The 27,766-nt window shown below is 34.3% G+C and overlaps 1 protein-coding gene across 1 annotated transcript in view; it reads right to left on the reverse strand.

The window, feature by feature from the left end:
• The window catches only part of LOC141377471 (uncharacterized), a 516,632-nt gene that overhangs the window by 181,954 nt on the left and 306,912 nt on the right, over positions 1–27,766 (reverse strand). Inside the window, exon 5 of the mRNA XM_073921717.1 lies at positions 16,742–16,845. The gene's annotated coding sequence lies outside the window, so the exon portion shown is untranslated. The remainder of the gene's footprint in view (positions 1–16,741; positions 16,846–27,766) is intronic.

Genomic DNA, 27,766 nt, shown 5'->3' on the forward strand with positions numbered 1-27,766 from the left:
ACCCCCTGTAGGATTCACTCTCGCACTTGCTTTATGTATTAGGCAGTAGTTAGAAATACTTCTATGTTTTATGTTTGTTTGTATAGCTAAGCTTTTTTTTACATTAACGTAGGAAAAAAATTGGATGTGGCAAATACAATAAAAATTCGAAGAAATCTAAATTAGAAAATGCAGTGAAATGCATCTCTTCATTCAAAAAAACATGAAAATTGTTGTTTGTTCAAATGACTTATTTAAAATGAGCTGAAACAACTCAATTCTTGGGGTTTTTTTTTGGGGGGGGATGGGTGCAACTTAATCTTTTTTGGTTAAACCACTTAAATTTGTAAAAATGAATTAATTAACATAATCCCTTCATGTTCCAATGCAAATCGATTGTGTGGAACCTACAGTAGGTGAGAGTTCAAAGTGGCTATTAACGCCGCGGCTTGTACCGCCGCCGTTTGAAATAGGTGCCGCTCTGTTTTTAGTGTATGGCCGCAGTTTGTGAATGAGCCGCCAGGGGGCGCAAAGGGACGGGATGCGAACGGACAGAAATAGCCCATACAGCTACTGTGCTTGTAAATGATATTAAACAATAAGTCAAAGCATTATAATTCCTTCATTAATCATTTAAAATTTGTTAACACGCTTTATTGTAAACTTTTTAAGTGCAAAGAGGATTCGTTTTGGAAAATAGAATTGAAGAAGTAAAAGACAACTCTAAAATGAAAGCACAAACATTTAGTACAAATAAGTAGTCTTAAATAAATAAATAAATAAATAAATAAATAAATAAAGCTGCCTAAATATAGAAAGATGTTCAGTGTTTGCTATTTTGATAGGACTAAGACAAGACATTTTCATTTATGTTTTATTTCTGTTTTTATTTCCATTTTCGTTGTTGATTATATTTTACTATCTCATTTATGTCTCAACAATTGTACATAAACGAATAATAAAAGAATAATGAAAATAAATGAATAATGAAAATAGGCCTAAATAAATTATTTATTTAAAGACATTGCCGTACAGTACGTGAAACACTGAGAAAAATAAATTGACCTACCTTAAGCAGATCACTAAAAGTATAATAAAAATATTTTTGCCGCAGGACATAAATTAAGTCTTGCAGGTTTATTTTTAATAATTTAGTTTCAGTTCTGTTCACTTTTTTTTTTTTTTTCAAAACGTCAATGTTCTCCTTTAAAGTAGCTATAACTGTTGTTTTGTTTTTTTGTTTTTTTTTTTACTTAATGTATCATTTTAACAGTTCTCAAAAGTATTTTCACATTACACAACTCCATCCTTACACAACTCCTTAACTTGTCTGATTTTGATTATAAAGCAATATTGTGCACCTTTTGTAAAGCTGCTTTGAAACAATAATTATTCCGAAAAGCACTATATACAATTTACAAATAACTTGTATTGAATTTAATAGTTATTAAAAATGAGCTTAAACAATTCTTGAGTTTTCGTTTTGTAGACACTAGTGATTTATGTTCAATCCACTTCCATTTGTACAAATCAATGTTAACTTAACTCCTTCATGTTGCCCTAAATTAATTTAGCGCGTGAAAACCAGCATTTTTTACAGTGTAATGATGACGAGTTTGATTTGATAAACAGGGTAAAACAGTATTAGAGAGCATTCCTTTTTAAGCATTGATGGAAAAGTTGTGCAAGTGATTCTAGCATATGAAAAGTCATTTCCATAATGACAAATGCAAAAGGAACAGCCTATTTTTTTCATACTTGATAAGCTTAAAGGATAAATAGTATCTGGATGCAGACTTGCATATGCAAGCTGAGACTGCACATTTCCGACATGCAATGTCAGACACAATGCACTCAATGGAGCAAGTGACTCACTGCGACAAGTGGATCACTGCGAGGGGTAGTGTTAGTGGCAGGTTTAAGTCTGCAGCCAGACCCCTCTCCAAAGGATTGTTCACCCAAAAATTAAACTTCGGTCAGTTTACTTAACTTTACACTGCTTCCGAACTTGTACAAATATCTTTTGAACACTTTTTTTTTTTTTTTTTTTGATGAAGGTAACTAATTAGCTTCCTATTTATCTATTTCATGTGTTTGTTTGTTTATTAATTAATTAAGTTTATTTGGTATTAATTAATTTAGTTAGTTAGTTAGTTAGTTAGTTAGTTAGTTAGTTAGTTAGTTAGTTAGTTAGTTAGTAACATTTACCTGCAAGGGAAGTCAATCACTAAAGTCAACTTTTCGGTTACCTTTTTTTAGAATATCTTGTTTTGCACTAAACACTTACAAAATAAAGGTTAAAGGGGTGGTCCAGAATGTTATTTTTAAGGCTTGGTTGTGTTAATAAGATGCAAAGCAATGTGTGCTCTTGTTTAACTTGAAGGAAATCGTGTTATTTTTTCATAAATCTCACTTTGATTATACACAGCTACTCAGCTAACATGAAAACGACTGTCATATTTCCTAGTTCCTCTAAAAGGCCCACCCTCAAGTGACTCTGATTGGTCATCATCATAATATGCTGTGATACGCCGATCGGCTTCACGTCACGCCCTGACAAGCACGCGCGTTTTGTGTAAACAGTCAGTCAGTCAGTCAGTCAGTCAACACGTGTCTGTAACGAGTGAAAATGGGATGCGGCTCCTTTAACTGTTTCTGTGCCTTTTAGTGTGTTTATGCGTGTATACGATGAAGTATTTGTAACACGAGAAGCGCATGTGCGCGGGAGAGATTTTTATTGTTCTTTTTCTCTCATGCTCGGATTAAGTTATTTTCTGTGGTGACAGAATAAAGCACAAGATGTGAGATGAGACCTTTGCGAGCCTGGATTGATTTGTTTTTGATGTTACACTCCAGTTGGGAAATCATTGCTGTATTTTTTTTAAATCAATGCGTTACAGGACGTCTTTCATGCATATGCGGAATATGCCTGTGTAAGTAACATGAATCGTTCACATATCTTTTGCGACTTTATTGTCCGAGTTGTAAAACGCATAGCATAGCTGCCTATAGAGAGAAATTCTGCCGTCTCACACAGAGAGACACAGGTGCTGGCCAAGAGTGCGTGTATGTGTATGTGTGTGTGTGCGTTTACAGCCGTTTGATAAATATGGATTTGTAACGTTAGCTAAGTCGTTAGCGGTTACCATAATTTCCCGTTGTTTACATCTTTGCTACAACACACCGTTAAAGTTAGACACTGTACATGTCATGATCAATTTCACAAATAAAAACACTTACAGGTCATGACTCAGAGTTCACAGCGTCTCCTTGCTCCATCTTTGAGGAGATTTTAACTGAATCCAGCACTGAACTGGGAGAGATTCTGGAAGCTGTGTTTTGTCAAATCATGCTTGCTATGTATTTTATAGTTCTCTGGAACATAATTAATATTGAACTGTAAGCACTTCTGTGTTTGGGTCGTGTCATTTGGAAGCCCAACAACAGAAACAGAACAGCTCTGTGGAAACAGCAGGATGGCATTTCTCTCTCTGCAGTAACGTTACAGCGCCTCTGGCCACGGCCTTTACCTGCGCAGTGTGGGATGCGCAATAACGAACTTTTGTGATCTCACAGGGGGCGGAAGTATTTTTTGTAGTCCCCAAAATTCGTTAATTGTAGGCGTTGCTAAGCTAACTCTGTACAAATCAAGGTCTCCCTTTGCATTAAACTTTGAATATTTTACATTCAGAGATGCTGTTTATGTTCACACAGCTACATTACACATCAACTGAAGTTTAAAATATAATATCGTAGTGGACCACCCCTTTAAGTAAAAAAAAAAAAAAAAAAAGTCTAAGGAATTTCAAAATGCCATCACAGTGAAATACTTCATTTTGGAAAGAAAGAAAGAAAGAAAGAAAGAAAGAAAGAAAGAAAGAAAGAAAGAAAGAAAGAAAGAAAGAAAGAACTTAAAGAAAGAACTAACAAACTAATGAAATGAAATGAAATAAATGAAATGAAATGAAATTAATGTGCACTTTGGATTAATTTGAGGTTGAATAAATACTGAGTACTATTCAATAACCCCTAAGCCACTTTAAACCTCTGATAAACAAAATCCCTTGTTATTAAAAAAAAAAAAAAGAAATCAGTCTCATTTATCAAATTTTTTGAACAATGGAGAAAAAAAATTGACAGCAATCCTTGATTTAAAATTAAATTAAGCTGAGTACTTAAAGTGGGTGAAAACATAACAAAAGCATATGCTTATAATAAACAGCATTGGTGTGGACAATAATATAATTATTAGTTATCATTACATGTGTCTGCAGTAGGTGTGAACGGGTCTTACTCTGCTACTTTAAAGTTGTTTTGGAGCTAATAGGCTTTTTTAATCAGTTTCAACCGAACAGCTTCAGACATATATATTACATATGTATGAAAGGAAGATTTAAAGTGGTCTGAAACACAGGAGGAATTTGTGCTTATTGAAGGAATGTGTGAGCAAATTAGTGGACATGGCTGGTGATACCAGTGTGGAGGGAAGACAAATTCATTTTCAGCCGCTAGAAGCTCGGTTATCTTTATTGAGCAGACTCGCAGACAAATTAGGCTCTACTCCTACTCCTGTGAGTGTGTGAGTGTGTGTGTGTGTTCACAAACAATCAGTCATTGCTTTAACTTTAGAATACAAAGTGATTTTTTTTCTTTCTGTGATTTTCTAGCATGCAAGTGTTACAACTATGGCCACTTATAACCCTGATGATTTTCTTTAATGAAATAACTTTAATTATAAACATTATAAACAGTTTTCATCCTTTTGCTAGTGTAATTTTTCCACTAACAATTGTCAAACAGTACAGTAGGTAGACATGCAGCACATGGAAATCATAATATTTTTCTCCACAATGTCATTTTTGCCTCATACCTAATAATAGCAAACTTACACTTGCATTTATTGGAAATTACACAATAAAAAATGCTCTGTTCATTTATTCATTCATTCATTTATCCTTTGGCTTAGTCTTTATTTCAGATGCTGCCACAATGGAATGAACCACCAACTATTCTGGCTGCAACCCAGTACTGGGAAAAACCAAAACGGCTAATGTAGTTTATTCATTTCACCTATACTGTATTTGGACTGTGTGGAAAATGGGAGTACCCGGAGGAAACCCACGCTAACACAGGGAGCACATGCAAAGTCCACACAGAAATACCAACTGGCCCAGCCGGGACTCAAATCAGCAACCTTCTGGCTATGATGCATTAGTGCTAACCACTGTACCACCAAGGTCTGTTAAAGATTTTTTTCTCATACATTATAAAAGTAACGTGATCAAAAACATGCTGTTCATAACACTTTTGTCAAGTTGCTAAACAATTAAACAAAGTAATGCTCAACAACGCTAAACAAAGTGATAATAATTAGTGATAAGATATTTTTACACACCGAATTATGAACTGGTCCATGATTATGTAACAGTTTTTAAGGTAATTGCGTCATTGTTTGTTTTTTTTTACATTTATTATTAAAATAAATTTGAATATTTATTTTTTGAAAAAAAAAAAAAAAATTATATATATATATATATATATATATATATATATATATATATATATATATATATATACATATATATATGTGTGTGTGTGTGTGTGGATGTTTCCCAGAGATGGGTTGCGGCTGGAAGGGCATCCGCTGTGTAAAAACGTGCTTGATAAGTTGGCGGTTCATTCCGCTGTAGCAACCCCCGATTGATAAATTGGCGGATCATTCCGCTGTAGCAACCCCCGATTGATAAATTGGCGGATCATTCCGCTGTAGCAACCCTGGATTAATAAAGGGACTAAGCCGACAAGAAAATTAATGAATGAATATTATTATTAATTCATTTATTTTCCTCCGGCTTAGTCCTTTAATTCATCAGAGGTCACCACAGTGGAATGAACCACCAACTTATGCAGCATATGTTTTACACAGAGGATGCACTTTCATCTTCAACCCAGTACTTTTTTACCTTCAGATTGAAAAAAAATGAGTCACAATACACACATGCGTCTATAAAAGTATCCCGTCCTTCATGGATTGTTATTAAGCAAGAATTTTTGAGACATACCATATAAAAGTTGCTGAGAAAACAATTGGAAGGCTTGTATTCAAAAGCAAAGGCAACAATAAAATACCACCAACCTGATTTCACCAAGCAGGACATGTTCCTGGATTAACATCAATGTTAATCCTGTAACAACATTCCAATCAGCCAATCAGAATTAAGGGATATGTTTACCCTGAGTTTAGGCTTATGGTTAGGTTTATGCTCTTCTACATGACTGTTATCCAACTATTATTCTCCTCTGATTGTGGGAATAATTTACAGCTATGGTTGGGTTTAGGGGTAGGCCAGATATAAGGCACTAATATGTACAGTAACAGAAATGAATGATAAAGTCACAGCAAAGTATTTAAAGACAATTTGATCCTCAAAATAATAATAATAATAATAATAATAATAATAATAATAATAATAATAATAATAATAATAATAAAAGAAAACCCATTAACATGCGCAAAATGCCCATAGTTGAAGAAACACACACACATATTCACACACACTATCAATTACATGGGCGAGACATGTGTGGAAATGTTCTCTTTAAGCTCTTTAATGAAGTCATCTATATTTGTTAAGTCAGGCCGTTGTTTCGCAACCTTGCAAAGGTCATGGAAAGTAGTGTGCGATGTACTGCGACAGATAATGTATTTTCTCCATTGCTCTCTGTCTGGCCTCTGTGCGCTTATAAAGAGAGGGAGTGGCAACGCTTCACCCTGATTAGCATACTAAACGCCATCACAATCGATATGCTGATTAACTCTGAAGCCCTTGATGGTAATCTCATTCACAGATAATTCAATATGGCTCTTATCTGAGAAAGGCATCCCCCTTCAACAACTTTGTGTAAGGTCCCCATGTAGATATCTGGCATAAATGGTTTGGCAAAAGTGAAGACATTAATTACCCACAAATAGAGGACAAACTAGTCTCTTTATCGCTCACAATCGCTCCCGGTCACCTCTCTCTCTTCGTCCTCTGTTGGACAGAAAATAGTTGTGTATCTTAAGTTTGACTTTTTCGAGTGAATGTTAATTGGACAGATATCAATATATTGATTGATAAAAAAAAAAAATAAAGAACTATTTTTAATATATAAACTGACTAAATATGCTCCACAATATGCAGTTAAAGTCAAAATTATTAGCCCTCCTGTGAAATGTTCTTTTTTTCAAGTATTTCCCAAATGATGTTTAACAGAGCAAGGGACTTTTCACATTATTTCCTTAAATATTTTTGAAAATCTTTTTTATTTTTTTATTTTGGCTAGATTAAAAGCAGTTTAATTTTTTTAAAACTATTTTTAGGTCAATATTATTAGCCCTCTTAAGCAATATATTTATTTTGATTTTCTACAGAACAAAGCACTGTTATATGATTTGCCTGATCCCACAAATTAGTTAACCTAATTAACTTAGTAAAGCATTTTAATTGTAATTTAATTGTACTTCTAGTTGATCATTTGGAAAAGTGGCAGAGGATTTTTAGATGAATCACCTGTTGAACTGCATCCCAATCATCGCAAATACTGCAGAAGACCTAATGGAACCCACATGGACCCAAGACTCTCATAGAAATCAGTCAAGTTTGGTGAAGGAAAAATCATGGTTTGTGGTTACACTCAGTTGGGGGCGTGCGAGAGATCTGCAGAGTAGATGGCAACATCAACAGACTGAGGTATCCAGACATTTGTGCTCATTACATTACAAACCACAGAGTTCAAATTCTTCAGCAGGATAGTGCACCTTCTCATACTTCAGGCTCTAAATTAAAGTTCCTGAAAGAAATAAAGGTCAAGGTTCTCTAGAATTGGCCAGCCCAGTCACCAGACATAAACATTATTAGACATATATTACTTGTGTAAGATGAAGAAAGAGACATTGAAGATGAATCCAAAGAATCTTGATGAACTCTGAGAGTCTTGCAAAAACGCTTCCTTTGCCATTCCAGATTACTTTATTAATAAGTTATTTGGGTCATTGCAGAGATGTATGGACGCAGTCATCCAAGCTCATGGGAGTCATACATAATATTAATTATTTTTCCACTGCCTCATGACTTTATATATTGTACATTATTTCTGTTAAGTGACAATACTTTTGTCTAAGCAAAGTCAGACCTTACTGTCATTATTAAATAATTAAAAATCAAGGCAAAAATCAAGGCTATAAGCCAGATCTGGTACCAAAGGATCAACTAGAAGTCAAGTTATTATTTGTTGTTCTTTATACTTGGATATGTGACAAGACTTTTGTCAGATAGTGTATGTTAAAAATTATTGAATTAAGGATTTAAGCACAAACTGATGTATTTTCTATAGTTGATTCCATCAAGATGCATCAAATCTGTTTAACCGACAAATTAAATGGCAGATGCAAAGTATTGCATACCATTTTGACATGCAACACATCTGCTTTTGAACAATCTTGTTCTATGTTTCATCAATAAAATTCACAAGTTTAACAAGCATGCTTTTCAAGACGTAAAATAAATGTGTCAGTTTTAATTAAACACAGCACCATTAAATTTGGTAAAGTGACATCGCATATGGTCATACATTTGCATATGTGATTAGATTACTAGAATTATTACCATGTTTACCAAAGTCAAAAGCTCAAATAGAGTTTAAAGAGTTTTGACCAGTGAATATAAAATGTATGCCATTAAAGAAATAAATAAATAAACAAATAAATAAATAAGGCAACTCAGTGGCGCAGTAGGTAGTCTGTCGTTCATTCCGTTGTGGCGACGCCGGATTAAGACTAAGAAACTAAGAGATTATTTATATAAATATATATATATATATATATATATATATATATATATATATATATATATATATATATATATATATATTTTATATATATATATATATATATATATATATATATATATATATATATATATATATATTTATATATATATATATATATATATATATATATATATATTTTTTTTTTTTTTTTTTTTTTTTTTTTTTTTTTTTTTTCTCCCTCTCATTAGATTAGCTTATATGAAATTGTGTCTGGCATTTTTTGAACATTTGATGACATTAAAATATTAATTAAAGACCAAAAAATATTAATCATTAAAAATGTTTAATTTAATTACAACATCCCTTTTTATATTTTGCCATTATCCTTCAAATCACTAAAGGTTTCCATATTCGTCTTAATTTCACCCATATTTTCACATTTGATTTTTAAAAAGTTATTTGGGACATTAAAACATTCTCTTAAATTGGATTCAATATACTTTCTATGCATCTTTTTGTACTTCTTATTTAATATGGACACCATTATTTGTAAGTACTAAGAGGCTATGCAGTTTATTGTAGCTACAGTGTGTGGGCGCTCAGTTTCCCCTGTCCTTGAATATATTTGGCAAAGACACAAACAGATAAAGTGCTATCCAAAGTTTATTTAAGACTGGCTATGTCTATATGACAATGCTAGACTACAGTTATGTAAACATGACAGCTATGTCCTAAAAATTCCTTTGCATTTTTGAAAGGTTTCGCATATATGCAGTACTGTCAAAATAAGTCATGTTCAAACGGATGAGTAAAATTACTAAAATGCCAATATAATCAATGCCAGGCCAGTATTTGGTAATGACACTCTGTATCTTAAGCAGCACAAATACAACTCTGTGACTGACCACTGTTGGTCTGGATATCAAGCACTTGCATGCACACAATGTCATTGTTTTCACAATATCACACTTCTGCTGTTTATACAGAGATAATGATTTGAAAATGCACTTTGAAAAGCTATTTTCAAATCTTGATATTTTCATCCCAAAAAAACTGTTTCCTATAGAATCTACAGTCAGTTAATGGCAGCAGTTTGCCAGTAACTTTTTATAAACCAATTAAATGACAGGAAAATACTGTATTTACATTTGCAGTGCCATTTATCTTGCTGTACATGCATTTACAGTGTTTTATATCTTTACTCTAAATATACAGTAAGTTTCACAATGTAACTTTAAAATACTACATAACTGTGCTAAAAAGTCCAAAATCAGCTGTTTCTGTATAAATTAAAGGGCCAGAAAATTTTGGTTAAAAACTGTGTAAATGTCGGTGCCAGTGGTGTAGTGGTTAGCGCGTCGACACATGAACTCTGGTGTTCATGGTGACCAGTGTTCGAATTTGACTCGCGGTCCTATGACGATCCTTTCCCTGTCTCTGCTCCCCTTACTTTCCTGTCAATTATCTTTACTGTCCTATCTAATAAAGGTTAAAACCCCCAAACAATTATAAAAAAAAAGTGTGTAAATATCCCCCAAAATAATTGCACTTATAAAATGTTTTTTTTTTTTTCCCACTCCTTGAGGATTCCTTAAAGACTGCAAATCATTTACAGTTTTCAGATTTTTTTAATTAGTTTACTTGTTTGTTTTTTTATTTATTTACTCAACATTTGTTGCATAAAAACCTCTTACACGTTCAGTAAAAATATAAATAAATTAAATTCTGGGTTTGTACATTTTTAAAATGTAAAGTTTGGCATCTAAAGGGTCCATATTGTAACCTAAAAAGTACAAAATGCACCTTTTGAAAATGTACAGCTGCAGTGATGCTTCAAAACACTCAAGTCAAAAGGGATCTAATAAAGAAAAATGCATTCAGTTCTATCCAAACAAGCAGAAACAGTTCAAACAGGTTATACAGATAGTTACAAAATAGTCAAACCATGTTTTAATACTCTGATTAATAATCTCTATCTACACTCACCAGCCACTTTATTAGGTACACAATACTAGTAGCATGTTGGACTCCTGTTTGCCTTCAGAACTGCCTTAATCCTTCATAGCACAGATTCAACAAGGTACTAGAAATATTCCTCAGAGATTTTGGTCCATATTGACCTGATAGCATCACGAAGTTGCTGCAGATTTGTCAGCTGCACATCCATAATGCAAAATTTCCCGTTCCACCACATCCCAATGGTGCTCAATTAGATTAGGTTCTGGTGACTGTGGAGGCCATTTGACTACAGTGAACTCATTGTCATGTTCAAGAAACCAGTCTGAGATGATACTTGCTTTAAGACATGGCGCATTATCCTGCTGGAAGTAGCCATCAGAAGATGGGTACACTGTGGTCATGAAGGGATGGACATGGTCAGCAACAATACTCAGGTAGGCTGTGGCATTGACATGTTGCTTAATTGGTACAAAATGGTCCAAAAGTGTTCCAAGAAAATATCCCTCACACCATTACACCACTAGCCTGAACCGTTGATACAAGGTAGGATGGCTCCATGCTTTCATGTTGTTGACACCAAATTTTGACGCTACCATCCGAATGTCGCAGCACAAAATCATGACTCATTAAACCAGGGAACGTTTTTCCAATCTTCTATTGTCCATATTTTGGTGAGCCTGTGCAAATTATAGCCTCCGAGTCCAGTTCTTAGCGGACAGGAGTGGCACCCGGTGTGCTCTTCTGCTGCTGTAGGCCATCCGCCTCAAGGTTGGACGTGTTTTGCCTTCAGAGATGCTCTTCTGCATACCTCGGTTGTAATAAGTGATTATTTGAATTACAGTTGCCTTTCTGTCAGCTCGAACCAGTCTGGCCATTCTCCTCTGATTTTCGGCATCAGCAAGACATTCGCACACACAGAACTCACTCACTGGATTTTTTTTTTTTTTCAGACCATTCTCTTTAAACCCCAGAGATGGTTGTGTGTGAAAATCCCAGTAGATTAGCAATTTCTGAAATACTCAGATCAGCCTTCTATCCCCATTCTGATTCTCTGTTTGAACTGCAGGAGATCGTCTTGACCATGTCTACATGCCTATATGCATCGAGTTGCTGCCATTTGATTGGCTGATTTGAAATTTGCATTAACAAGCAGTTGGACCTAATAAAGTGGCCGATGAGTGTATGCTATACAGTATTGACAGATTATTGTTTTTGATAACAATTCACAAAAGGAAAAAAGAAAATCTATTTTCTGAGAGAAACCACAGGGACGCCAGACGTCATCTTGCTCTTCAGGGCCATTTCCTTCCTAATGACTTTCTAAAGCTATTCAGCCGATATGAGACAAGAGAAATGAACATCAGCCGAAGAAAAACAAGAAGTGACTCTGTAAGTGTGTGTGGGGCAGAGTGTGCGCTTTTTTAGAGCAGCCACCCTAACAATGTTTAATTGTGTCAGTAAAGTGGGACAGCATTGCAATGTGACCTTCCAAAGGCTCAAAACCAATTCTACTTTCAGAGAGAGCGAGAGTCTTCAGCAAGCGGATACCATGTATTCTCATTACGACTGGTGTCATGGAGCTCACAGAACAACGGCCTACCGCGGCGAATGTGTCAATTCACAGCCAGAACTGTTTCAAATAGGCATTCGGGAGTCCAGAGCCACAGTAATTCATGTTTGTGTAACCGTAGCCAAATTATGCGAGACAGGACGAGTCTGAACATCTGACATAACACAAATATAGCTCTGCGCCGCTGATGGGGAACTTTTTTACAGATCAGAGGGCTTCTGCGAGATCAGCGAGACAAACAGAAAATCCGGTCGGAAGTTTTATTCAAACGTGACTCTTTGTGAGTGGGGTGACAGCTTGTGAGCCCCCTGATAAAACTAAGAGAGCATGAAAGTAGGTCACCCTCCCAAGACGCCTGCTTTTGGGCAATTGAGCATTCTTTCTGAATGCTCTTCCAGGTCCCGGTGTTTGATGGGTGATCTTTCAATTCTAGTGTTGGAAGTCTGGGTTTGACATGAATGCGATGTCATAAATTCTTTATAACTTATTATTATTTTTTTTTTATTTTAGGGAGCTGTGTCAGTGTGATGCCATTAACAAAAAACAAAATGTGCTAAAGTATTTCTCGTTTACTTTAAATGTGCTGTATGTAAGGTTTTGACTCTTCTAAAGCATAAAAATAGGATAATATGCTTGGGGATAGTTAAGAAACATGCTTGTTTATCTGAAAAAAAAACAATGCTAAAGTGAGTTATTCTCCTTTTAAGATGTGCGTCCCATGTCGAAATGTCTGATTTTGTTTTGGTCTCTATAACCAGCCCACTGACAGTTTACCCAATTATATTTCAGCACTCCGGGCTGCCTTGGTGGAAAACGCATTGTAAATAATTTTAGTCTTGAAGTCTGCTTCAAACTCTTACGGACAGTATCAGCCAACAAAATGAGACAGATTCAGAGTTAAGAAAATCCACATTAGGAGCTGGGGAAACTTCATAAAATACATTATAGTTTAAACGGCATCTACACTTATATTAGTCTGTTTTTCTTAACCCGAGGTCTCCATAATCCTGGACCAGGCCATATCCTTAGCCGATGATCTGGCGGTCGTGGAGAACATGAGTTTCCCTAAAGTGACAGGCGAGTCTCTACATTAATCCAGTGGTCCAGACTGAACACCTGCCCGTGACCTACTCAAACCTGTAGCTTCTCCACGATGGACGTCTAGCATTTTTCAGCCTTCGGCACCTAGACTGCAGCTCTGCACAACAAGTTTGGCCAGAGGAGAAATGATTGTGCCCTACTGAGCATGTTTTGTTTTTTTTTCCAAGGTTTTTTCCTTCACTTTCGTCAATTGGTGAAGTTTTGTTCCTCGCCACTGTCGTCACTGGCTTGCTTGGTTTGGGACTTGTGGAGCTGCACAGCGATGGATGTGCACTTCAGTAAGTGATTTGCTCTTTCAGCAGTGAAAATTTAACCACACTAAAGTGAACTAAACTAAACTGGACTAACACAGTTTCACCTTATTGGAACTATGTTAAGCTGCTTTGGCACAATCTACATAGTAAAAGTGCTATAGAAATAATAGATGAATTGAATTAGATGATTTTAATTAGCAAATATTATAGATATTACAAATGTAAACATTAGCTGAGAATCATACTTTGTAACACTGTCCTAAAAACAGGCAACATGACTTCCAGATTCCAGTGGCAATAAATTTGACTCCCTGCACCAGACGCAACACGATAGAAACATTTTAATACAGCCATTCGTATGCACAGAATAGTAAGGTTTATAATCTAATTACATATTAAATATCTTTAACATTATTAAAAGTACATTTGCTGAGTCACTGCTATTTGTTGGGTAGCGCTGTCAGAGTTCTAACGTGAACTATTTGCTGTTGCTGCTATAAATGTCACATTCAATGGCATTCAAACTCACATTGGTAGCATTTAATACTGACAGAAGGACTTGATAATGTATATATACAATACATATACACATACACACATATATATAGACTATATATACACACACACATATACATTTATACACACACACACACACACACACACACACACACACACACACACACACACACACACACACACACACACACACACACACACAYATATATATATATATATATATATATATATATATATATATATACATACACACACACACACACATACACATACATACACTATATATACACTATATATGTACACACACACACACATATATATATATATATATATATATATATATATATACATATATATATATATATATATATATATATATATATATATATATATATATATATATATATATATATATACGAGATATAACTTTTTATTAATTATTTATATATTGTTATAGAAACCCAACTGTAGTGCTCTGCCGAGGCAGGTACACATAAATAAACTAAAATATTCATTATAAATACATTTTTTAAAGAGTATCTAAATTTCTAAAGAATGGAACCAGATGTTTTTTTTTTTTCAAAATAATTTGTTTACAATACAAAAATGTTGATTTGTTGTGATTACAACATGATAATATGACAGCTTTTTCTGTTATTAGAAAATATCTAAATGGCAGCATTTTAATTTTAATTTTGGAAAATGTCATCAGTAGTTCACACAACAAAACCAAAATTAATTAGGCATTAATTAAGCATCAGTTTATTAATTAGTACTTGTGTTATATCATTGAGTTGCAAAAAAATATCAGCATGTCAGGGAACAAACAGGAATAATTAGTCAGAATTAAAGAGGCACTGAGTACTTTTTGTCCTCATTAAAAAGTATCACAAAGGGGGAAAAAAAAAAAGAATTGTACTTTTGTGATATCTGTCTATAATTGTTAAAACACTCCAGAGACGTGATTAACATGGAAAAGGATGCCTCAAAGCGGACACATTGTTAAATTCACATGACAAGCTGAGACTATGTGTTTCATCTGAGCAGCCCCCATTATCAAACACTTTAAGTAATGAAATAAATTCATCATAGCTGCTGGGTTTGAGTCCATTACCATGTCAGTGTAACAGAAAAAAAATGCAGAGCACACCTTTAAAGATCTCATTATGTGTTTGTAGGAGACTATTTCTTCAGATTCAATAACCAATGTTATAATATATGATGCATTTCAGTTTTAAACATTTTTGTTTTGAATAGTTTGCATTTGTGAACTTACATTACTTATATATGTTGTTCTGATAAATATTCTGTACATTTTGCATTGACAATATGTGCTATGATAAAAATTGTGTGCTGGCTCTTTAAGAACTGCATCTGTTCAGCCTGACCGCAGTGTTTTCTTTAGTCATACAGTTTTCTTTACCACATTCATGACGTTATTTTAATTATTTTTATTTGTTTATGTACAGTTGAAGTCAGAATTATTAGCCATCTTGTTTATTTTTTCCCCAATTTCTGTTTAACGGAGAGAAGATTTCTTTAACACATTTCTAAACATAATAGTTTTAATAACTTATTTCTAATAACTGATTTATTTTATATTTGCCATGATGACAGTAAATAATACTTGACTATTTTTCAAGACACTTCTATACAGCTTAAAGTGTTTTTTTAAAGGCTTAACTAGGTTAATTAGGCAGGTTAAAGTTATTAGGCAAGTTATTGTACAACAGTGGTTTGTTCTATCGGTTGACTATCGGAATGAAACATAGCTTAAAGGGGCTAATAATTTTGACCTTAAAATGTTTTTTAAAAAATTAAAAACTGCTTTTATTCTAGCCTAAATAAAACAAATAAGACTTTCTCCAGAAGAAAAAAAAAATATTATCAGACATACTGCAGATGTTTCCTTGCTCTGTCAAACATAATTTGGGAAATATTTAAGAAAGAAAAACAATTCAAAGGGGCTAATAATTCTGAATTCAACTGAATTTCTGAGTGAATATTACAACACGACAACTGACAAGTAACGAACTACATAAATTTCTTTATTAGACACAGAGCGAGTAAGACTGAAAATGGTGAGTTGCGCACTCAATGTTGATTTTGTGACCATGATTAATCTGTTTGAGTTTTAATTCCTGTCATTAAAGTTCATTTCACTTCATGAGATATAATCTACAAACACAATATTGAGTCAGAAAAAAACATATGCATAATTTAACAACAAAAAAAAAAATAATAAAGAAGGTCAATAAACAATATTTAAATGAGATCATTTCACTGAGAATTATCAAAGACCCATGAAGGCAAGTCATTTGGCTTGGTGGCCAACTTTAAAACATCTCGGGTTGCTTGGGCATTTTGTCTGAATGGGGAATCATCAACTTCTCCAAAACTGTTTGCCAAGCTTACAATTATATTACATATTTGGATTAACCCTTAAAATTAAACAACAACTGTCTCATAAGTTCAAATCGATTGAAATCTGCATTTTTTCAGGTTTCCCAAGCTAATGGACACCTAAAAAGAATGAAATCGCGACACCAACCTCATTTATAGCCGTGTTACACATTATTATCCTCTGGATAGTTCTTCGTCAGATCGCACTGGTCTTCTGAAGTAATTATCAACTTGGCCTTGATGGCGAATCTCCTGCAGAAATGACAGAGACTCTTTGTTTACAAGTTTGTGGGCGTTTAAGTAGTTGCTGTCATGATTGGCTTCTGTACTAGTAGGTAGGGCTTCATTCGCTACAGACAAAACAAAACATGACAAAGAAATAAATATATAAATAACCACTTGAAAATTCTCTGCACTTACACAGATTTACAGTTCATATTGTAGCTCATGAATCAAAAGATTAAAGTTTGAATTTTGCACAACCTGGATGTGTCCCATGGGTGGTTCAGGCCACCAAAGCTTGGCCACCAAACAACCAAATAAACAGAAAACAATTCAAATATATTATAGAATAATACCCATAAAAAGATTTCACTATACCTGCATCTGACAACTCTAAAAGAACTTTCTAAAAACTATCCAGCAAGCCCACAAACGCTTATAATACATAACCATGGCAACACTGCAAGCAACAAGAGACAAACCACAACACACTCAGCGGTTTTATTCAAATTGCACAACACAATGAATGCTTGTTACTGTAGTATTAAATGAATCAACCAATTGTGAACAATAAACACTCAAGACACCTGACAATAAGTTATTACAGCATCTCTCAAAGTATTTACAACGCCTGAATCTGTATAGTGCACATGATTTAAACTAATCTAATTCCTCATCTATAGTAAGCATTTTTTGTTAGCCTTTTACATACAAAATTTAAGACTACATATAAAACATTGACTATGCAAACTTTAATATAAAAAATCTTTAAAAAAATATTTTATTAGCATGCTTCTGTAGATATGAAGTATGATGTTGAAAACGGCATTATTTTTTAAATATGAAACAACAATGACTATGCAAACTTTACAAAGCATATTACAGAATTTTCTTTTAAAAAGTTATAATAATAATAATAATAATAATAATAATAAAATAATTCCTTACATTTATATAGCGCTTTTCTAGACAAAGCGCAAAGCACTTTACACATTGTGGGAATCTCCTCACCCACCACGAATGTGCAGCATTCACCTGAATTACGTAACGGCAGCCATATTGTGCCAGACCACACACCAGCTGATAGGTAAAGAGAACACAAATTGATGAAGCCAATTATGATATGGGGATGGTTAGGAGGCCATGATGGACAGAGGCCAGTAGGCAAATTTTGGCCAGGATGCCGGGGTTAAACCCCTATTCTTTTTCAAAGGACATGAAAAAGAATTATGTGGGATTTTTAAAGACCACAGAGAGTCAGGACCTCAGTTTAAATACGGTGCTCACTGAGCAGTAAAGAGTCTCCTTCACTATACTGGTCCATTAGGACCCACACAGACCGCAGGCTGAGTGCCCCTGCTGGCATCACTAACACCACTTCTAACAGCAAACTAGCTTTCCTAGCTCTACAGTAATTTAAGCTTATTTAACAACATGTTTTATTGACATGAAAATACATTTAAAAATCTAATATTATTGTATAAGTTGTTTTATTAGCTTACTTCTTTAGATACATAGTGCAATATAGAAAACTGGATTACATTATCCTGAACGTATGAAAAGATCAATGCTAATGGTTCACTCAAAAAAAAAAAAAAAAAAACAGAAAATTACCTTATTAACTACCCTCCCTCATTTGTTTTTAAATCTTTAAAAGTTGAGCACAAAAGAAGATATTTTGAAGTATGCTTGTTGCTGGGACACATTGACTACAACAGTACACTACCTGACAAACGTCTAGTTGCCTATCTAAGTTTTAGGAACAGCAATAATAACTTTACTTCTAGTTGACCATTTGGTATCAGAAGTTGCTTATATGAAAGGAAAAGGCCTTTAGATTACACTTATTTTACCAAAAAATAAAATATGATCATGTCTTGATTTTTAATTATTTAAGTAGAACAGTAAGGTCATCCTTTGCTTAGACAAAAGTCTTGTCACTTATCGGAAATAATGTACAGTATAGAATATAAAGTCATTGTGCAGTGGAAAAAAAAGATGAATATTGTGTATGACTCCCATGCGCTTGGAGGACTGCAGTAATACATTATTGCAATGACTTAATTAACTTAATAAAGTCATCTGGCATGGCAAAGAAAGCGTTCTTGTAGGACTCCTTAAGTTTATCAAGATTCTTTAGATCATCTTCAATGCCTCCTCCATCTTACCCCAGACATGCTCAATAATGTTCACACTGGTGACTGGGCTGGCCAATCCTGGAGTACTTTGACCTTCTTTGCTTTCAGGAACTTTTTGGAGGCTGAAGTATGAGGGAGCGCTATCCTGATGAATAATTTGCCCTCTCCTGTGGTTTGTAATGTAAAGGGCAGCTCATGACAGATATTTATTTTTGAGTGAACTATCCCTTTAAAGAGTCTGCAGCCATAAGGAACCATTAAAACCATACAAAGAAAAAAAACTGAAGATGGAAGAGAGATATTAAAGTGCATTACACCTGACAGAATGAAGATTAACGGCGAAGCGTCTGACACATGTGACCCCTGACCGAGATCTGAGCTGAGAAAAAAGCTACAACGGATGGGTAAGCAGCTGGCAAAATGCTGCCACGGTAACTTAAAGTGATAACTGGCATATTGAGAAAGTGCATCAGAGTCTGCATAAAGTGTACGAGGAGTTGTGTGTGGGTGTGTGTGTGAGAGAGAGAAAGTGTGTGTGAAAAAGAGAGAGCTGGTGATGAGCTTGTGCGTGATGTGTGTTGAGCACGTCACTAAAGCCATCTGGCTGAGCAATCAAGGCCAGATGATAAACAGTATATGCTGTCACCTCTCAAAGTCTGCTGACCAATCAATTTGCTGAAGCTTTTTTACATCACACTTTGGGTAAAATTACATGTAAAAGAGACATACAGCTGGTAAAATCACTCTCGCAGATCCCAAACCTGAACATATTTACATGTAGTTGTGGCAGAAACACATTCCTATGGTAATATGTGCGATTTTTGGTAATATGTGACATTTTTTTGAAATGCACAACTTCCAGAGCAAAGAGAGATTTTTGCTGCTTTATCTGAAAGAAAAAAGCATTTTAACAATTATATTTTGTTCATTATGGCTTTTAGTCACTTTCATGAGAAAATGACTGTCTTTCTAAAAATATCTCTCATAAGTTACATCTTTTTCTTTCTGACTAATATGCCATTAGGCTGTAATTGTTGTGGTTATTGCATTATGCGCTGTTAAATGTGGCACAATAATTACGCGCCATACTGAGTATTGGATATTACTTTTTTAAGCTGCCTATTTTTATATTAAGATTACACTTTTTATCATGCAACGCTTGAAAGTAATTTAAATTATGTACATTCATCTGAATGATAAATGTACTCTTCAAAAATAAATCAAATTTTAGAGTGAATTTATTTTGTTATATTTGTCACTGCAGTATAAACTACTAAGGTTTGTATATTTGTAACATTCTGTAACACTTTAATGAATACTTTTGATCAAATTAGAGGGTAAAGACATCCTTAAAAATCCTAATAGGTCAAACAATGTGTGTTCTTTAGAATTAATCATTCAAAAAAACTAGGTGTGGGAAATGTAGTTTATTATTTTATTACTACTATTATTTTATTATATTAAATATTATTTTATTTAAATCTACTATTTTCAATCCAAAAAAAAAAACTAAGATTTTTGGTTTGTTTGTACCTTTTAGTTTAATGTTCAATTCATAGAACAAGGTGTGTTAATAAAATATAATTTTCAAAGAATGAAAAAGCATTAGAAATATTTCCAACATTGAAAATAATTGGATTTTTCCTTTGTTTCTATATTTTAGTTTAATATTTAATTATTATTTAATTGTTAAAAGCACTAAATCAGCATGTTACAGAAATAAATCACATTTAGGATATCTATATATGAAGAGTTCAAATGCAAAAACCTTTAAAAGCCCTTTGATATTTACTTCCAAAATTAGCATTTTTTTCCGACTTTTGTGTGTAGGCTCAGAATAGTTACTTTTATTTTGACGAATAAGTTCTTTTCATTCGCGTTAAAGTGAAATATTTAAACATAAACATGGGCGGCTGATAAAAATGCTCATATTAGGAGAAAAGTTCAGATGGCATTTGGAGGCTTTTGCATCTGAACTCTTCATATACACTACGGTCAAAAGTTTGGAGTCTTTTTTTTCCCTTTATGTTTCTTTCTTTTTTTTTTTTTTTTAGAAAATTATTCGGTTTATCAAGGCAGCATTTATTTAATATAAAAATGTTAAATACCTAATAAGTGTTTATTTATTTCTTATTGTATGTAGTTACATTTTTTTACTATTTATTTATTACTCCAGTCATTATTGCTTTTATTACTATTACCATTAATAATAATGCTGATAATAATTATTACAAATAATAGTAATAATAATAATAATAATAATAATAATAATAATAATAATAATAATTATTATTATTATTATTATTATTCAAAATCACTGAAATAAATGATTTAATTAAATTATAAACTAATATTAAAAAAATATTTTATAGTGCAATAACATTTCACAATTTTATAATTCGTACTGTATTATTTGTTACATAAATTGTTACTAATAATGCTAATTACCAGTAATGTGAAAGATTAGTTTATGTACGTTATGAGTGAGGTGTGGGGTGTCCTTTGTTAATTTAAACCTTTTTTTCCCTTTTTTTTTTTTTTTTTTTTGGTGGGTGAACAGGGAGGAAGGGAAGTAATAAGTATTTTTCTTTCTTTTGTGAATTTCTTTTTTTCTTTCAGTTTATTTGTTAGGTAAGTTAGTCTGCATTTATTAAATTGGTTATTGGATAATTTTGTTTGTTATTTTTGGACTCGCGTATCCCGAGGTATTATGTGTGTTTTTGTATTATGTTCTTTAAAATTTATTCTACATTTTTTTCTGAAAAAAAAAAATATATTGCTTGACGGTGATCAAAAATCTTCGGTCAAGAATAAGTTTTTGTCTGGGTATTTCTGGGTGTGGAGACAGGTAATTTAAAATTCTCTCCCATCTTTCCTCACTTGTTCATTCCTATTTTAACCCCTAGATTTTTTTCAAGAACATAACAAATATAAAAATTAGGTTTGCAATTTAAAAAATCTATTGAAATTATATTTTATTTTGAAATTATTTAAAAAATAATTTAAATATATATATATATATATATATATATATATATATATATATATATATATATATATATATATATATATATATATATATAATTATTATACATAGCACTATTATTATATATTTATAATAATAGTGCTATGTAACATTATTTAACAGTAGCACGATCGCCTCACAGCAAGTAGGTCGCTGGTTTGAGCCCCAGTTGGCTCAGTTAGCATTTCTGTGTGGACTTTGCATGTTCTCCCGGGTTTCCACCCGGTGCTCTGTTTTCCCCAACAGTCCAAAGACATGCGGTATAGGTGAGTTGAATAAACTAAATTGGTAAATAAGGTATGTGTTTGAATGGAAGAGTGTATGAGTGTTTCCCAGTGTTGGGTTGCAGCTGGATAAGCATCTGCTGCGTAAAACATTGCCGGTTTTTCTCTGCTGTGGAGATCCCTGATTGATAAAGGGACTAAGCTGAAAATAAAATGAATAAATGAATATGCTACTTGCAATATTGTGCATCCAAAGGTGATGAAAAGTATCCTGCTGTCTGGCATCCTAAATATAACACAAAGCTATTGAACAGCAGTTCTAGTAGTTTCAACAGCATATTCCCCTAAAATCTTCTTCAAGTACAGTTATATCACAATTTCTCATGTTTTTTTTTTTACATCTAGCATGAAGTTAATTTACACCACTGTAATGATCGTGGGCTTCTAGCAGCTCCTGGTCTCATCTCTGCATGAATGAGATGCAATTTCATGCCACCCACCACAAACATGGCCACTATCCAGACTCACCACACGCCAACCACAGGTATCCTGAGCCGCTCTCTTCTCTTGACCCTGCTTTTCCATCTCCATCTTCCTCTTTCTCTATTTGCACTGCTATCTTCTCCTCTTGCCTCATCTCTGATCTCTCCTCTCCTCACCTCAGGTGCTTTCACCTCTCTCCTCACCCCGGCCCTTTTTTTTATTTTTTTTTTTCTCCGTAAAGGAATCTCTTTCAGACAGTCAATCACTCGCTCATCCATACGGCTGGAGTCTGACGGGTGAGATTCGCTCCTGTTAGTAGCATGGAGGCCGAACAGATCAGAGACTTTAGAGCGGGAAATAAAAAGTGGTGTTTTTATATTTTGCATTAAAGGGTAAAATAGTCACATTAATCTTTTATTGGAAGCTCATCAGTAGGGGAATAAACACTAGGTGTGTCAACACAATCTCACAGCAATTCATAACTTTGTGATTTAAAGGCTTATTTGTATGATCTCATTCGTACAATTTACTACAATTAGCTCAACCCACAATGACGGTTGGGTTTAGGGGTGGGGTTTGGTGCCACGCCTCCTTTTACATTTTCGCACAACTGGACTCACGCGAATTGGTACGAATTAACCACTAAACTGACAAACATAAATTAGTAACGTTAGTTACGTACCTCGTGAGATTAGGCTGGCTGTGCATTTACAATGAGTGGCAGTTCAAACAACCAAACAAATTTACATTTTAATTGAACACATTAAATCATGGGCATCATGGTGGCACAGCTGCTAGCAAGATCGCCTGCAAGACGGTTGTTGGTTTGAGCCTCGGCACGGTCAGTTAGCATTTCTGTGTGGAGTTTGCATGTTCTCCCCGTGTTTACATGGGTTTTTTTCTGGGTGCTCCGGTTTCTCCCACAAGTCCAAAGACATGTGGTACAGGTGAATTGGGTAAGTTAAATAGTCTAGTATATGTGTGTGAATAAGTGTGTATGGATGCTTCCCAGTGATGGGTTGCAGCGGGAAGGGTATCTGCTGTGTAAAACATATGCTGGATAAGTTCGCAGTTCATCCCGCTGTGGCGACCCCATAATAATAAAGGGATTGAGTCGAAAAGAAAATGAATGAATGAACATTACATACAGTACCTGTGCATACAGTACACACACAGTACTGTCCTGTCTAGTCTTGTTAAAAGTCCAAGATAAAAATTGAGTGTTGATATTTTTATCTAACAAAGTCTATAGTTAAAGCACCAACCAGCAGTCAAAAGCTGCAGGGGCGTGCAGAAGGTGAATGAGGCGGCAGAGGGAACACAGTGAATTGTTAATATCTGCACACCCAAAAACTCCCAAAAGCACAGAAAAACACCCAAATGACAAAAGCTCTTGCTTTTCTTGGCTTATAAAACAGGTACAGGATATTAACTTTAATATAGGAGCTAAACACTGTAAAAAATAGTTTGATAAAATGATTTTTGGAGCCCTCAAGTTTGATGCAAATCAGCAGATGACATTTAGTAATGACTACCCCATAACTGATGTTCATTAATATTAATCTTTTATCAAATTTTAAATGGGAAATGCTAGTTATTGCCCTATTAGTGGAGTGAGCGCCAACACGGAACTTAATCTAATATTAGCAAACCTTGGCATCAGTGTCTGACAAGCGATATGATAATGTCATTCGGCCAACTGACGAAAGCCAGCCCACATTTGAGGTGTTGGGAGAGTGCTTGCACTTTAATTGCCTCTTCGTCAAATTTCGTTTTCAGTCCAGAGTAGGGCTGAACAATATATTGTTTCAGCATCGATACCGCAATGTGTGTCCGCAATATACAACGCTAGATATGCAATGTTGAGTTGGGATTATAGATGACCAGAAACTACTGGTCAAAACACATGAGATTTGTGAAGACACTGCAGAATTGAACATGTGCTGCATGTGTTTTAAGGCCTGTGACTGTATGAACATTTTAAGAGCATTTTAATAGCTATAAAGATTCATTTGTTGAATATTTTTTTTATGATGAAATATATGCAATGTTGTTTTATTTGTGTACCTGATTACTGTTAGACTCTCCCAGAAAACCCTTAAGTACTGTTGGTTTCTACTGTATTATTTCCTCAATAACTATTATTTTCTCTAATTAGTTTTTTTATATGTAATAAATTGCATTATATATATATATATATATATATATATATATATATATATATATATATATATATATTTTTTTTTTTTTTTTTTTTTTTTTTTCTCTCCTACAAAATCATCCTAAATAATCTAGAGTAATGACTTTCCAAATAGAGCTGTTTAAGTCATCCAGTGAATTTATATTGCAATATATAAATCGCAGAGGAAAAATATTGCAATGTGAAATTCTTTCCAACATCATTCAGCCCTAGTCCACAGGCTAAAAGTTATATAAATTTAAAGAGTTTTTTTGTTGCAATTTGACCATTAGGCAGATCAGAGACTTTAGAGGGGGAATTAAAAAGTGTTTGTTCACCGCAACGCTCTTGCCTTTATTGGGTCACATTGGCTTTTGAAACAGGTACTGGATATTAACTTCAATTTAGGAGCTTAACACTTTAAAAATTTGTTAATGATAATACTTTTTGGATCCCTCAGAGTCAATGCTGGAAATCAGCAGATGACATTTAGTATTGACTACCTCATAAGTGATGTTCATTATTATTAATCTTTCATCAAACTGCAATAGGAAATGATAGTTATTGCCACATTAATGGAGTGAGCACCAACATGGGACTTAATCTAATATTAGCAAACCTTGGCATCGGTGTTTGACAATCGATATGATAATGTAATTCGGCCAACAGACGAAAGCCAGCACATATTTTTTTTGTGTTGGAAAAAAACTTGCACTTTAATTGCCTCACCGTCAATTCTGGTTTTCAGTCCAGAGGTTAAAAGTTTTACATTGAAATACTTTTTTGTTGCAATTTGACCATTGGGCAGATCAGAGAGTTTAGAGCGGGAACTAAAAAGTGGCTTCTTTTTTTTTGTCTGCCACAATCAATCTTGCTTTTACATGCTGTCTGCCGCTCATATTGGCTTATAAAACATGTACAGGATATTACAGTAACTTCAACTTAACAGCTAAACACTATAAAAATTGCTTTAAAGAAAATGCTTTTTAGAGCCCTCAGAGTCAATGCTGGAAATCAGCGGGTGACATGTAAAAATGACTACCCCATAAGTGACGTTCATTATTATTTTATTTATTTTCAATCATTTTTTAGCTGCTTTCCACCTTTTTTTATTGGGATAGAACAGTGGAGGACAAAAATAAAAGCATTGAGAGCAGAGAGAGGGGTAGGACCAGCATAGGACCTCAAGCCAGAAATCAAACTCAGGTCACCATGAGCACCATGGCGCTATACTGTAATTCTGCACACTTAACCACTAGGTCATCAGCGCCAGTGGTTAATTATTAATAATCTTTTGTGAAACGTTAATGGGGAAATGCTAATTATTACCCCATTAATGGAGTGAACGCTAACACGGTACTACATCTAATATTTGCAAACCTTGGCATCAGTGTGTAATAATCGATTTGATAATGTCATTCGGCCAACAAGTGAAAGCCAGCACACATTTGATGTGTTGGTAAGCACTTGCACTTTAAATGCATCAACATCAATATTTGTTTTCAGTTCGGAGGTTAAAATTTCTAAATTATTTTTTGTAGCAATTTGACCATTGGGCAGATCAGAGACTTTAGAGCGGGAAATAAAAAGTGGCTTTTTTGTATTTTGCTTGTCTGCCATAATCGCTCTTGCTTTTATTGGCTCACACTGGCTCTTGAGACAGGTACAGGATATTATCTTCAATTTAGAAGCTAAACACTAAAAACAAATTGTTTAAAAAATGCTTTTTAGAGCCCTCAGAGTCAATGCTGGAAATCAACTTGTGACATTCAGTAATGACTACCTCATAAATGATGTCCATTATTATTAATCCTTCAACAAACTTTAATGGGAAATGCTAGATATTGCCCCATTAATGAAGCGAGCACCAACACAAGACTTAGTCTAATATTAGCAAACCTTGGCATCGGTGTTTGACAATCAATATGATAATGTCATTCGGCCAACAGACGAAAGCCAGCGCACATTTGATGTGTTAGGAAAGCGCTTGTGCTTTAAATGCCTCGCGTCAATTCTGGTTTTCAGTCCAGAGGTTAAAAGTTATACATTGAAAGACATTTTTGTAGCAATTTGACCATTAGGCAGCTCAGAGACTTAACAGAGCAGAGGCTTTTTTTGTATTTTGCTTGTCCGCCACAATCGCTCTTACTTTTATTGGCTCTTGAAACAGGTACAGGATATTAACTTCAATTTAGAAGCTAAACATTATAAAAATGTGTTAAAGAAAATACTTTTTGGAGCCCTCAGAGTCTATGCTGGAAATCAGCGGGTGACATTTAGTAATGACTACCTCATAAGGGATGTCCAATATTATTAATCTTTCATCAAAGCTTAATGGGAAACGCTAGTTATTGCCACATTAATGGAGCAAGCGCCAACATGGAACTTAATCTAATATTAGCAAACCTTGGCATCGGTGTGTGACAATCGATATGATAATGTGATTCGGCCAACAGACGAAAGCCAGCACACATTTGATGTGTTGGGAAAGCGCTTGCACTTTAATTGCCTCACCGTCAATTCTGGTTTTCAGTCCAGAGGTTAAAAGTTATAAATTGAAAGACTTTTTTGTAGCAATTTGACCGTCGGGCCATAAATTACGACAAGGAGAGAAAACGCACGGAGCGGAGGAGTGGGTCAGCATGATTTATGAGCGACGGAGAGCCACCTCCGAGAGAGCGGCTCCATTAAAATCAACTCCCTCTGCCTCACTGATCTGCATGGTATCTCCACCTGCCCGCCACACTTCTTCAAATATGAATTTCATCTGTTCCCGGGCCTCCCCCTGTACTTCATCAGAAAAGTCATTTCTGGGTGGGAATGGCTTCAAAGCACGCGGCTTTCTGATGTCCCGGACGCTGCTCTTGAGAAATGAAGTTGGACTAAAGTTCTGTATCAATCT

This window comes from Danio rerio, chromosome 14, assembly GCF_049306965.1.
Source record: "Danio rerio strain Tuebingen ecotype United States chromosome 14, GRCz12tu, whole genome shotgun sequence".
Taxonomy (NCBI): Eukaryota; Metazoa; Chordata; class Actinopteri; order Cypriniformes; family Danionidae; genus Danio; species Danio rerio.